Source organism: Macaca thibetana, chromosome 11, assembly GCF_024542745.1.
Source record: "Macaca thibetana thibetana isolate TM-01 chromosome 11, ASM2454274v1, whole genome shotgun sequence".
Classification (NCBI taxonomy): domain Eukaryota; kingdom Metazoa; phylum Chordata; class Mammalia; order Primates; family Cercopithecidae; genus Macaca; species Macaca thibetana.
The window spans coordinates 55994827-56008254 of record NC_065588.1 but is presented as its reverse complement, the minus strand read 5'-3'; the positions used below and the strand labels follow the sequence as shown (position 1 = coordinate 56008254).

The following is a 13428-nucleotide window of genomic DNA, read 5'->3' as shown; positions in this document are numbered from 1 at the left end:
ACAGAGATTGTGTAATACAATGCATGATATTAAATTGAAATGAAGTCTTGAATGCAAATCAGGAATGTAAATTTCCCTTTGTCTGAATCCTACAAATCCAAAAAGGAATAGGGTATGTCTTGTAAATCAGATTAGGTAAAGGCTAAATGTCCATTCGAGTAAAAACTATTTGGTAAAATGTTCATGTTAAAGTGTGAAGTCACTCTAAAAGGTTAAATGTTCACATTAGATACATTTAACATTTAGGGCTATTAAAGTAGCTGAGAAATAAAACAGAGCCATGGAAATTTTCTTTATAATCAAGTGTTGCAAATGGGAAAATAGAGGAGCAGAAAAATCACAAAATTATATCGGTATTAAACTTTACATAGAAAACGCAGTCAATTGCCAAGTAAAACATAATTTCTAATATCAAATATATCATTTATTATGCCAAAATTTTACGGAAAATAGGTGATTTCCACAAAATTCAGAAAAAAAAAATGATTTGCAGTCAGGGAGGAGGAGATGATAGTGCTAGTGATACCATTTCTCTTTGAAAGTTCTTGATCATAGTATCTATGTACTTTATTACCAGAATAACTATTGGAAAGGGAAGATCACACACCTTAAGAGTATGATTAATGAACAATTAAGACTACAAATTATGATGTATTTTGGACTTGGAAGGGAGCATTCTATAAGAATTAGTTTCCCATAATATGTATTTTAATTACAGTGGGGAGTGCAAAAACTGTGGAAGGAAAATTCCAGCTATTTCAGTAGATTGGCAAACATTAGCCAAAATTTAGGAAACTTACTCTTGTGCTTCTTGAATATAGGTGACTGTTACTCATCTTTTTTGCCCCATTATTGAATAAAACGTTATTTGTAATTTCACAGGTCTCTTATGGTAGAAAGAATGAAATGAGATTATATGGAAACATAGATAGAAAAAGTATTACATTTATAATAGTATAGCAATTTATGCTAGTCATGTGGTTTAACAAATGTTTGACTACATGGTATGTGGGATAACACTTTAGAATGAGGTGAGAAAAATGATTTAGGGATGCTGAGTTGTGTACCTGATAAGCACATAAATGGTACTGATAAGCAATGTAGCAATATAAGCTATAATACTATGGCTATAAAAAGAAAGATAATTTGGGATAAAGATATCAGGAAATGATTTCAATATTCACTATTCCTGCAATATAATCTAAATGTCTTTGCTCCAATGAGGGAAAAAAAACTCAAAGATACAAAAAACTGAGTCACAGTTAGTTAACAATAGTAAAATATAGCTATATTTCAGTAATTAAAAGCTTGTACCAGGAAACGAGTCCAAAATTTTAAATTGCCTCTATGATATGGCAATGCACAGAAATAAGGAAAATCAAGATGTCAGTAAAATGCTTTTTCTAATTATTAAAACTCCAAAGTTTGGGAAGATAGAGTGATTCTATCAATAATAAAGCAACAATAGTGATTTCACATTTACTGCCTAAGGATGTTCAATTTAAATTATTTGAGTCGATTAGGCCAGACTTTAGGTCTCAACAATTAATTCGGACCTCAATAATTTCAAGTTATTATTTTGCTATTATTACATACATATTAAAATTTGAATAAACCATATGATTCTGATATTTGTGATTTTTATTATGAAAACAAGCACAGAGCCTACTTTGATACGCATTGTAAATCACCTAAGATCAGGTCACATGTTTAGAACTGTGAAAATGAAATCCAAATTTAAGTACTCTTCAGGTATGTACAAGGCATTATAAATAATATTTTCAAAATTCTAGTTTTTCTATAAAGACAAAGGTCTTTCCTTAAGGCAATGTTTCCTAAATAGCCTTCCATAAAATACCAATGTCCTAAAATCTTCCATAAAAACAGCATCAATAATCAAATAAGCTTGAAAATTTCTAAACCTATCAATTGTCTGAATATAGACTATAGATTAGAGCCTAGTGCCTGTCCAATATCAAGTAGGATTTTATGAGTACATTAATCAAATGGATGAGAAAGGTGCATGTATTTAATAAGAAGAAATCATTTTGCCTTTGTAATTTTTACAAATGTACTCTAATTTAGGTGATATATTCACATAACTAAAGGCTCACAGAATAGAGTAGGAATACAGGCAGATTAAATTTTTTATTCCCTATTTTGCAGAGAAATGAGGCTAACAAATACAGAAGTGATTTTGTTCATACACCACAATATTAACTCAAAATATTATTCACTGGAAAAATCTAGATTAATTATGTAATACTGTTAGCCAGCCACCTATCCAAATAATGTATTTACGCTATAACATATAACAAAACCTATAGAACTTCACGTAAGTAAATTCTCAGGCAGAATATGATTTTTAACTGGGTAATGATGCTAAAAAATATGCGATTAACTGCCATAGTAGAAATAAGTTCTAGTAACCTTTTAAATAATGAATGTTGGGAAAACGTGAAAATAAATTACATGTATCATAGTTCTCCTCATATACTAGTCTCACTCTGGAAATAAAATTTGTTTAATTTCCATGCCCTATACTTTTTTCCAGAATAAAAGTTACCCAGTCTTCTTGTGTCATTCTGTTGAACATTCGTTATTTTTACCTTCACAAACACCTGACTTGAGACACTTGAATAACTAAGAAATTGAGTCAAGCAAAGTCCTAAAGTGATGGGCCTATTTTTGCACAAGTGAAGGTAAATAACATAACCTAAAAATCAACTGCACATAATTTTTTGTATTTAAAAAAAATCTAATTTTTTTTATTAAAAAAGCTAAAATATTTATCAAATTTAAAATAAATGCAGAAAAATGTAAGAACCTACAGAGAGTAAGTGCAAATTTAGGCATGTTTAATGGTCTACCCAAAATATTGCATGACAGATGATTTTTTAATTGTTATCATTGTTTAATTCTCTTTACTTTTGCTCAAAGTAAATGACAAAATGCTTGGGTAAGAAGTAAAAGAAAAAATTTCAACAAAATGATGTTATTTAAGTACTATCAGGGTGCTTCCCACCTTCAGTAAATACTTTAATAAATGCCTTCAATTTTTCTGTTATATGCCAAGCAAAATGCTGTACAATAATATCCCTACTCTATGTATTTATACCTAAAGGTTACAGGCCCAGGGTGGTAAAGCAAGCCAGTTACCTCAGGCATCATGCTGTTTGTGTGTCCTTTATGTTTTTCTTTGTCAGGCTGGCTTCTGGGAACTGTTAGGTTCCCATGACTATTATCTGTAGTTTCCCCTTCCAGTGAAATTGAAGGGCATTACAGGGAACAGTCACCTGGTCCTGGCCAGAGTTAATGCCAAGATCCCACAGAGTCAAGTCATGGAGCAGGAACCAGGCCAGGGTGCAAGATAGGTAGCAAACAGGTTCCAGCAGACTCTCTTTCGGATTTCCTGGCACTTTGGAGTTTGCAAGGATAAATTTGCATCTCTCATGAGTAAAGTGATGTCCAGAAAACACTGTCAGCTACACAAGCATCTTTATGCTGTTTAGGACACTGTTCTCAGCAACAGTCCCAGAGCAGATTTCTGAGGCAATGGCAACAATATCCATAATACTCCAAGAGCATGAACAGTCACCAAAGGGAAGAACGCCTGGTAACTTTGCTGGTATTATTACTGATGCAGGTGTGTTGCTATACAGTGTGATAGTTTCACAGATGCAGGAAACACTCAGCATCTGAGTGTCTGCCAGTCTTGACACATAGTCCTCTCCATATGCCTCTTTTAAATCTTATTGAAAATTCCTCTTACAAGAAAATGTAAAAAATCAAAAGGTAAAAGTCAATGTCAAATGAAGTAAGAGCAAGTTTTTAATAGTAATCACTGCCATAACTGAAATAAAATTATGCTGAAAAATTGGTGAATGATATGTGGTTTTATTTTATTTTATTTTCACTTTCAGATTTCTAGGAATTTGAGAGACTTCTCATGGATGTGAAAAGGAGAGACCTGTTCTCCTAGTCTGTTTGTGCTGCTATAAAAACAGTAACACAGAATGAGTAATTTATAAAGAATGCAAATTTATTTCCTATATTTATGGAGGCTGGGAAGTCCAAGATCAAGGCACAGGCAAGTTTAGAATCTGGTGAGAGGCCCTGTCTCTCCTTCCAAGATGGTGCTTCGTTGCTGTGTCCTACAGAAAGGAAACACTGCATCCTCAAATGGCTGAAGACAGAAGCGCAAGAGGCCCAAACGCCGCATGAAGCCTCTTTTATTTATTTATTTATTTATTCATTTATTTATTTATTTAATACGAAGTCTCACTATGTGGCCCAGGCTGGAGTGCAGTGGTGAGATCTCGGCTCACTGCAAGCTCCGCCTCATGGGCTCAAGTGATTCTCCTGCCTCAGCCTCCCAAGTAGCTGGGACTGCAGGTGCCCACCACCACGCCTGGCTAATTTTTTTTTTTTTTTTAATTTTTAGTAGAGACGGGGTCTAATCATGTTACCCAGGATGGTCTCGATCTCCTGACCTCGTGATCCACCCTCCTAGGCCTCCCAAAGTGCTGGGATTACAGGCTTGAGCCACCGTGCCCTGCTGGGTCCTCTTTTATATAAGGGCCTGACTCCTATTCATAAGGCAGGAACCCTCACAAACTAATCACCTCTTACTGGCTCTGCCTCATAATGCTATCACAACGGCCATTAAGCGTCAACATGTAGATTTTGAAAAAGACACATTCAAATTACAGCAGCTGTACAGGCAAAGAATATATAATTTCTCAAAATAAAGTTGGATTATGTAATGAAATAAAGAATCATGACACTTCAACCGTATTATATTATTCTGATGACTTTAATAGCATAAAGAACACATACAAAACACTTCATTTGAAATCATTAATGATTTGATTACAAGAGATGGTCGTTTTCTGGAGCCAATATAGTGCATGTAAAAACGTTTCTTGGCCAGGCACAGTGGCTCATGCCTGTAATCCCAGCAGTTTGGGTGGCTGAGGCAGGTGGATCATCTGAGGTCAGGAGTTAGAGACCAGCCTGGCCAACATGGCGAAACCCCATCTCTGCTAAAAATACAAAAATTTGTAGCATGTATAGTTGCAGTTACTCAGGAGGCTGAGGCACATGAATAGCTTGAACCCAGGAGGCAGAGGCTGCAGTGAGTCAAGATCGCACCACTGCACTCCAGCTTGGATGATAGAGTGAGACTGTCAAAAAAAAAAAAAAAAAAAAAAAGGCTCTCACTCCAACAGACCATCTGGGAGCACATGCTGCATCAGGACCAGAATGGACCTGCCATTTGTAGATCATATTTGTTTCATTCAGTAAGGGTTTTAACAGTATTACTGTTCATAATCTTAGCATGTTCTTCATCATCTTGTATCTCTAGTTCTGCTTTTATGAAAGAAACCATATTCATACAGAAATACTTCATTTACATAACTTTTTGTTTGAATTGTTGGTCATAGACTCTTAGCTTTGGTAAATTACAACTTAAATATTGATTGTCTAAAACACAGATGTTCCATGCTCTTGACCAAACCATAAAAGTTCTCTATTAACAATGAAGTATTTCCTTTTCTTCCCCATCATCTCTCTCCTATAAAATACCACTGAGTGGGTAGTATGTATCTTCTACCTGATAGTGTTCCCACACCTCCTTGATTGTGTATCTTTTCAGAGTCAAGGAAGAGATATTTTAGTTCCCAATGCATGGATCAGATTATCTTGTCAACTATAAAGTTCCACTCATACTGTAATACTATTAGACACTACAAAACTTTGCTGTACACTGAATATATAAGTCCCCAAAACTAATATGTTGTAACCTAACTCCTAACGTGATGGTATTTGGAGATGGAGCCTTGGGAGGTGATATAATTTGGTTGTGTCCCCACCCAAATCTCATCTTGAATTGTAGTTACCATAATCCCCACATGTCATAGAAGGGACTTGGAGGGTGGAATTTAATCATGGGGGTGGTTTCCCTCATGCTGTTCTCATGATAGTGAGTTCTCATAAGACCTGATGGTTTTATAAGGGGCATTTCCCCCTTTTGCTCAGCACTTCTTCCTGTCATCATGTGAAGAAGGATGTGTATGCTTCCCCTTCCACCATAATTGTAAGTTTCCTGTGGCCTCGCAGCTGTGAGGAACTGTTAGTCAATTAAACCTCTTTCCTTTATAAATTACCCAGTCTGGAAAATGTCCTTATAGCAGCAGAAATTAATACAGTAAATTGGTACCAGGAGTGGGGTGCTGCTGTAAAGATATCTGAAACTGTGGAAGCGACTTTCAAACTGGGTAATAGGCAGAGGTTGGAACAGTTTGGAGGGCTCAAAAGAAGACAGGGAGATGTGGGAAAGTTTGGAACCTCCTAAGGCTTGACCAAAATGCTGATAGTAATATGTACAATGAAGTCTGGGCTGAGGTGGTCTCAGACGGAGATGAGGAACTTGTTGGGAACTGGAGTAAAGGTCACTCTTGTTATGCCAAGAGACTGGTAGCATTTTGCCCCTGCCCTAAAGATCTGTGGAAGTTTGAACTTGAGAGATGATTTAGGGTTGTCTGGTGGAAGAAATGTCTAAGCAGCAAAGCATTCAAGAGGAAGCAGAGCATAAAAGTTTGGAAAATTTGCAGCCTGATGATGTGATAGAAAAGAAAATCCCATTTTCTGGGGAGAAATTCAGGCAGGCTGTAGAAATTTGCATAAGTAACAAGAAGCCAAATGTTAATCACCAAGACAACGGGGAAAATGTCTCCAGGGCATGTCACAGACTTTCATGGCAGCCCCTCCTATTACAGATACGAAGGTCCAGGAGGGAAAAATGGTCCTGTGGTCTGGGCCCAGGGGCTTCTGCTCTATGCAGCCTTGGAACATATTACCCTGCGTGTCAGTTGCTTCAGCTCCAGCCATGGCTTAAAGGGGTCAAGTTAGAGACAAAGCCATTGCTTTAGATAGGGCAAGCCCCAATCCTTGGCAACTTACACGTGGTGTTGCACCTGTGACTGCACAGAAGTCAAGAATTGAAGTTTGAGAACCTCTGCCTAGATTTCAGAGGATGTATGGAAATGCCTAGATGTCGAGGCAGAAGTTTGCTTCAGAGGCAAGGCCCTCATGGAAAAGCTCTGCTTAGGACAGTGAGGAAGGGAAATGTGGGGATGGAACCTCCACACAGAGTCCCCACTTGGCACTGTCTTCTGGAGCTGTGAGGAGAGGGCCACCATCCTCCAGACCCTAGAATTGTAGATTCACTGACAGCTTGCACCACGTGCCTGGAAAAACTGCAGTCACTTAATGCCAGCCGGTGAAAGCAGTTGTGACAGGAGCGGTATCCTGCAAAGCCACAGGTGTGGAGCTGCCCGAGGCTGTGTGTGCTTATGCTTTGCATCAGCATGACCTCTATGCAAGACATGGAATCAAAGGAGATCATTTTGGAACTTAAGGTTAAATGACTTCCCTATTGGATTTCAGACTTGCATGGGGCCCATAACCCCTCTGTTTTAGTCCATTTCTCCCATTTGGAATGGGTGTGTTTACCCCTATGGTATCTATTAATAGAAAGTAACCAACTTGCTTTTGATTTTACAGGTTCATAGGCAGAAAGGATTGCCTTGTCTCAGATGAAACTTTGGACTTGGACTTTTGAGTTAATGCTGGAATGACTTAACACTTTGGGGGACTGTTATAAGGGCATGATTGTGTTACAAAATGTGAGGACATAAGTTTTGAGATGGGCCAGAGGCAGAATGATATGGTTTGTCTGTGTCCCCACCCAAATCTTCTCTTGAACTGTAGTTCCTAGAATTCCCACGTCATGTTAAGGACCTAGTGACAAATAATTAAATCATGAGGCAGTTACCCTCATGCTGTTCTCATGATAGTGAGCAAGTTCTCACAAGGTCTGATGATTGTATAACAGGCTTCCCCCTTTGCTCGGCACTCATTTCTCTCTCCTGCTGCCATGTGAAGAAGGACATGTTTGCTTCCCCTTCTACCATGACTGTTAAGTTTCCTGAGTCCTCTCCAGTCATGCAGAACTGTGAGCCAATTAAACATCTTTCCTTTATAAATTATCCAGTCTCATATATGTCCTTATAGCAGCATGAGAACAGACTAATAGAGGAGATGATTGGGTCCTAAGGGTAGATCCCTCATGAATGGAATTAGTGACCTTATAAATGAGACCTAAGAGAGCTCTCTCACCACTTCTGCTATGTAGTACACAGGTATAACACTGCTATCTGTGAATCAGAAAGCAGGCCCTCACCAGACACTGCATCTGCCACCAGCCTGATCTTGGACTTGTCAGCCTCCAGAGCTGTGAAAAAAAAATTCTGTTGTTTATAAGACACTCAGTCTCTGGTGTTTTATTATAGCAGCCCAACCTAACACAAAACATAAACAAGACATACTGTCATTCAACTCAACTGCCTCACAGTTAGAAACATATATTATCTCAATTATGTATTTCAGGACAGTGTATTACTATTAAAGAAACACGTTTTTAAACATGTAAGCTGGAACAGCATTACAGCACTACCTTTATGTTTCCTATCAGAGGGCTACAGTTAAGAGCTAAACTGTTTATAATGAAGGACTTCCTAAATCTTCTGGAATAGGTTTAAGATGAACTCTTACATTGAATTTCAAATTATAATGAAGTTCTGGTATTCTAATGAACAAATTATTAAGGTTTGTTTAGTAGTCATTCTCATTAAAGAATAATTGGAACTGAATACACCTGTTTAATAAAGCATAATCAAGTACTCAAAAAAGAAGAAAACAATATTCAAATCCAAATCAATAACATTATCTGTGTCTACTTGCTTTCTTGATACTAGCATCAATCCCAACATAAAATTTATAAGGTTAACACTTTTGAAAGAGGAATTGTATATGTGGAAGACTCACAAAGTAAAGTATTGCCAACATTTCTCTCCTTTTTTTTTTTTTTTTTTTTTTTTTTCTTGACACGGAGTCACTCTGTCGCCCAGGCTGGAGTGCAGTGGCCGGATCTCAGCTCACTGCAAGCTCCGCCCCCCGGGTTCACGCCATTCTCCTGCCTCAGCCTCCACAGTAGCTGGGACTACAGGCGCCCGCCACCTTCCCCAGCTAATTTTTTGTATTTTTAGTAGAGACGGGGTTTCACAGTGTCAGCCAGGATGGTCTCGATCTCCTGACCTCGTGATCCGCCCGTCTCGGCCTCCCAAAGTGCTGGGATTACAGTTACAGGCGTGAGCCACCGTGCCCAGCCTCTTGTTCTTTTAAGTTTGCCTTTTGTTTCTTGAAAAAGACTTCCAGGTGTAATTCTGACATTTAAAAATATGATGATTTTTATTTTTAGCTACCACATTTTAAAAGAACAGAATCCTAAATATTTCTCTTGCTGCCCTGTAATTTCCCTCTTCTATAAACTGTGTTTGCAAAGAGGGAGGACTCCCTCTACCTGGGAAGAAAACATGTAATATAAGGGAAAATACGGATTTTGGAAATAAACCTTTGTTTCCTAACCAGCCAGAGCCATCCTAAATTGGAGACAGCAATGCCCAGGTAATAGAGATGCTGAGGTTGTCAGGGAATGATTCAGGATTGCATGAGGTGATGCTGTAAAAACTGCATAACTATATGTTTGGCACACACTTAGCACCCAGTTTGTTACCTGCCTTCACTTTCTCCTTTCTCATTCCAAAAATCTGAGTGTATAAACCCTTTTGCAAATCCTTCAGACACCAAGAGAGTACAAAAAAATCATATATTTAAATTTAGGTTTTACAGACCACAAGTGGTTATCTGAATGCATAACTGAGCAAGCATTAAGTATTGCTGCTTCAAGACAAGAGCTAATAGAATAAAAGGACTAATAAAATGTAAAACAATTTAAAATAGCTCATAGATTTTTAAAAGTTGGATAGAAATGTTACAAAATTGGCTCAGAAACCAACACCCTAAATATGGCACTTTGACATTCAGAAGGAGCCACAAGGTCTCTCTCACCTTCTCCACCCTCCACCATCCTCAACCCTCCAACCCCCTATCTATCTATGCCCCCTTACCCACATCTCTCAATCTTCTATGTCTCCCAAAGCACAGAATGAAGTTGTTCTCTAAGTCGCTTACCTGCCTAAAGTCCAAATATGCCAAAGAATAAAACAATTACCACTGGTCCCTTCCCTGAGTTTTCATTAACTGAACTCATATCGCAGAAAGGAAGACTGAAGTCTGTCAATAAAGCAGGACAGATTTTTGTCAATGACAAAAGGACAGGACAGATTTTTGTCCTGACAAGGTTCTTTGGTACAAATGGCCTTTGTCCCAGGACACTGTATGTTCTTCAAGTCTATTGAATTCCCCTAAAAATCATTTAGTATCTCCCTAAAATCATCCATCCTTTGCCATCTTCCGTTCCCCTAGGAAGTAGGTTATATAAGCATCTGTACTACATTGGGATACTGGGCACTCACTCGGTGATTCTTCCCTGGGCATGATAATAAATTGCATGCCTTGTCTCCACTAATCTGTCTTTTGTGAACTGATATTTCAGGAAACCTTTGGAGGGTAAAGGGGAAATTTCCCTTGGCCCCTATATAATATTCACACTTAAAGTAACTGAGCAAATATACATAATAATTTTGATCACAAATGCTTAAGTATCCCAATGAACAGTCATAATTAGGTTTCTAGGCATTTAAATTATTTGTTGGTGAAACTGTTTTGGAAATGTTTCTTCCTCACCTTTATTTGGAACATTTGAAAATAAATGTAGAAAACGGATTCAGGTATCTTAATGAGGTAGAGTAACAAATTTGTGTTGTTAACGAAAATAAAATGAAAACAAATAAAAATACACATTTCCTCATACAAGTATTTTTTCTTAAATTAACAGCATATATTACTTAGAAATTTAATGGTAAAAAGGAAATAATTGTATATGAGCCTTAGATCTGATGTCTATAAATCCTCCTGTACCAGGATATTACTGTGTTCAATTAATGCTCTCCCCATGGCACAAGAGGCCAGGTTACTTTCACACAAATGCTAGCTAATGTGGCCTACAGGGAATACAGACTTACATTTTCTTCGATTATCTGTGGCTTCCTCTGAATCATTCACCTTTTCCTATCTACTTATTAGTTTGTCATATCCATTAGTGATATTCAACAATTCTGCAGTTTCTGCCCCTTTTTCAGTTCAGAACAAGAAGCTGGTAGGAAGTTGCATTGATTCTTTCTTTTTCTTCTGGAAGCTGTCACTACTTTATGAAAATGCTTTCAAGCACTTTACTGCTACATCAAAGACACTGTGCAACAGGTAATGGATAATGAGGACCTATATGAATATTATGAACTGATACTACAGGAAAAGGAGAAAATTACAAATGACTGAATGTTAAGCAGCAAGGTAAAGAGAAAAAGAGTTGTGGACAGAAAGTGACAAAGAAACAGAGAGGATGCAGAACGTTATAGTTCCATAAAAAATCAGTATATTCAATAAAAATTTGCAGAGCCATTTGTACTAAGAGCTAACTCAACTTTTTAAAAAATGGCACAATGCTTTGAATAGAAAAGAATTAAGCCACATGATAGAACAAATTGGGATATTCATTTATATAAACTTCTAAAAGTACATTCCTAACTATGTTCTAGCTCAAAAAGGTTTTCATTTTAAGAGTCCATTTCTGGATGCTACTGGATAAAGAGGATCTACTTACTAGTTTTGTAGACTTATGTCAATTACTTGATACATCTGTTTCCTAGTATTCTCTGTTACAAAAATGGAAATAATAACATCTACCTCATTTGGCTACTGCAAGTTTTTAATGAGATAAGGCATGAAAAGCTCTGGGGACACTGTTGGTACTTAGTTGTATGCTCAGTATCTAGTATTTATTATAAATAGTGATTAGAAAAAAATATTAGTGTTATATCCAGCATTCCTTCATGTTACGAAAATAGAGACATAGATCAGTGACTTTCCACATGGATTATATTTTAGCCTTACAGATTATTGAGTAAAATATAACTTTTAAGTAGTTAATTAGTTGATTCAAATGTTTCATCAAGTTTAAGAATCAGTGTTCCAGATACTTACAAAAAAAATTCATAGACAAATGGTTATAGCATTATATAAATTATATACAATAATATGATCCTTATTCTTCAGCAGACTTATCTATCAGTGTACTTTTGATTTTGAGTTCTGTGGCACTTACTATGACAAGCTCCTCTCTTAACTAAAGACTACCCATCTCTCACCTCCAAAATAAATTTCACTTGTTTCATTAATGCCTTCTTTGATTCCTCCATCAGAAAGCAAAGTATCTTCTGAAATTCTAGAGCAGGATTCAATAAATATTTTTTTTTTCTCTAAAATGCCAGATAGTAAAAATGTTAGGTTTTGCAGGCTAAGTCACAACTAATCAACTTTTCCCGGCAGCAGGAAGGCAGCCACAAAAAACAGGAAAACAAACAGGTGTGGATATATTCCAAAAACACTTTATTTAACAAATCAGGCAGTGGTCTGGATTTGGCCCAAGGGGCTATACTTTGTCAACCTCTGTCCTAGAAAATCATGTTCTCTATCATTAATTTTGACACTTATCCTACTCTGGGTTGTGGCTTTAATGTGTGTGTGTGTGTGTGTGTGTGTGTATACATTTTTTAAATGGCACAATGCTTTGAATAGAAAAGAATTAAGTCACATGATAGAACAAATTGGGATATTCATTTATATAAACTTCTGAAAGTACATTCCTAACTATGTTCTAGTTCAAAAAGTTTTTCATTGTAAGAGTCCACTTCTGGATGCTATTGGATAAAGAGGATATATACACACACACACACACATATATATACACACACACATATATATACATATATATATTTAGTATCGCCTTAAAATCATATATATACACATATACACACACACACACACACACACAGAGAGATATAGTCACACACACACACACACACACACAATCTCTCTAAAATTTCAGTCTCCTTTGGAGGATGACAGTCAGAAAAGATGTCTTATACTTATTTGTCCAGGTATTTTTGCAGAGTACTTCATATAGCAATGCTTAATTATTTACTGACTTGAATTTATGTAAGGTATGAGAGCCAAGATCTAGCTGTCATTAGCATCTTACCTGTACTGAAACACTGGCTGAGGCATTGACTCTTGGGGTGCTAGAATGGCCAGCCTCATCTTGCTGAGTCCTTATTCTCCCTGCCTGTAAATGAATATAATCTATCCTACATGACAATATGAGGATTCAAAATACTATATATAAAACAGAAAACACACAGAAGACACTTAAATGACATCAATAATTATGTTGGCATATGTTTTAATTGGAACAAATATCTCTAAGTCATTATAACAGAATGATTATTGTCTTGCTCTTTGCGGTAGTTTTCAAATGTGCTTATGTGTGCTAACACGTCTAAA

At 36.8% G+C, this 13428-nt stretch overlaps 1 protein-coding gene across 9 annotated transcripts in view; it reads right to left on the bottom strand.

Moving 5' to 3' along the window:
- The window catches only part of SLC16A7 (solute carrier family 16 member 7), a 176763-nt gene that overhangs the window by 152821 nt on the left and 10514 nt on the right, over positions 1–13428 (bottom strand). For 2 of the 9 annotated variants that reach the window (XM_050749604.1, XM_050749606.1), the window contains one exon: positions 8249–8299. The exons of the other annotated variants lie outside the window; for them this stretch is intronic. The gene's annotated coding sequence lies outside the window, so the exon portion shown is untranslated. The remainder of the gene's footprint in view (positions 1–8248; positions 8300–13428) is intronic. 9 annotated transcript variants of the gene reach the window in all.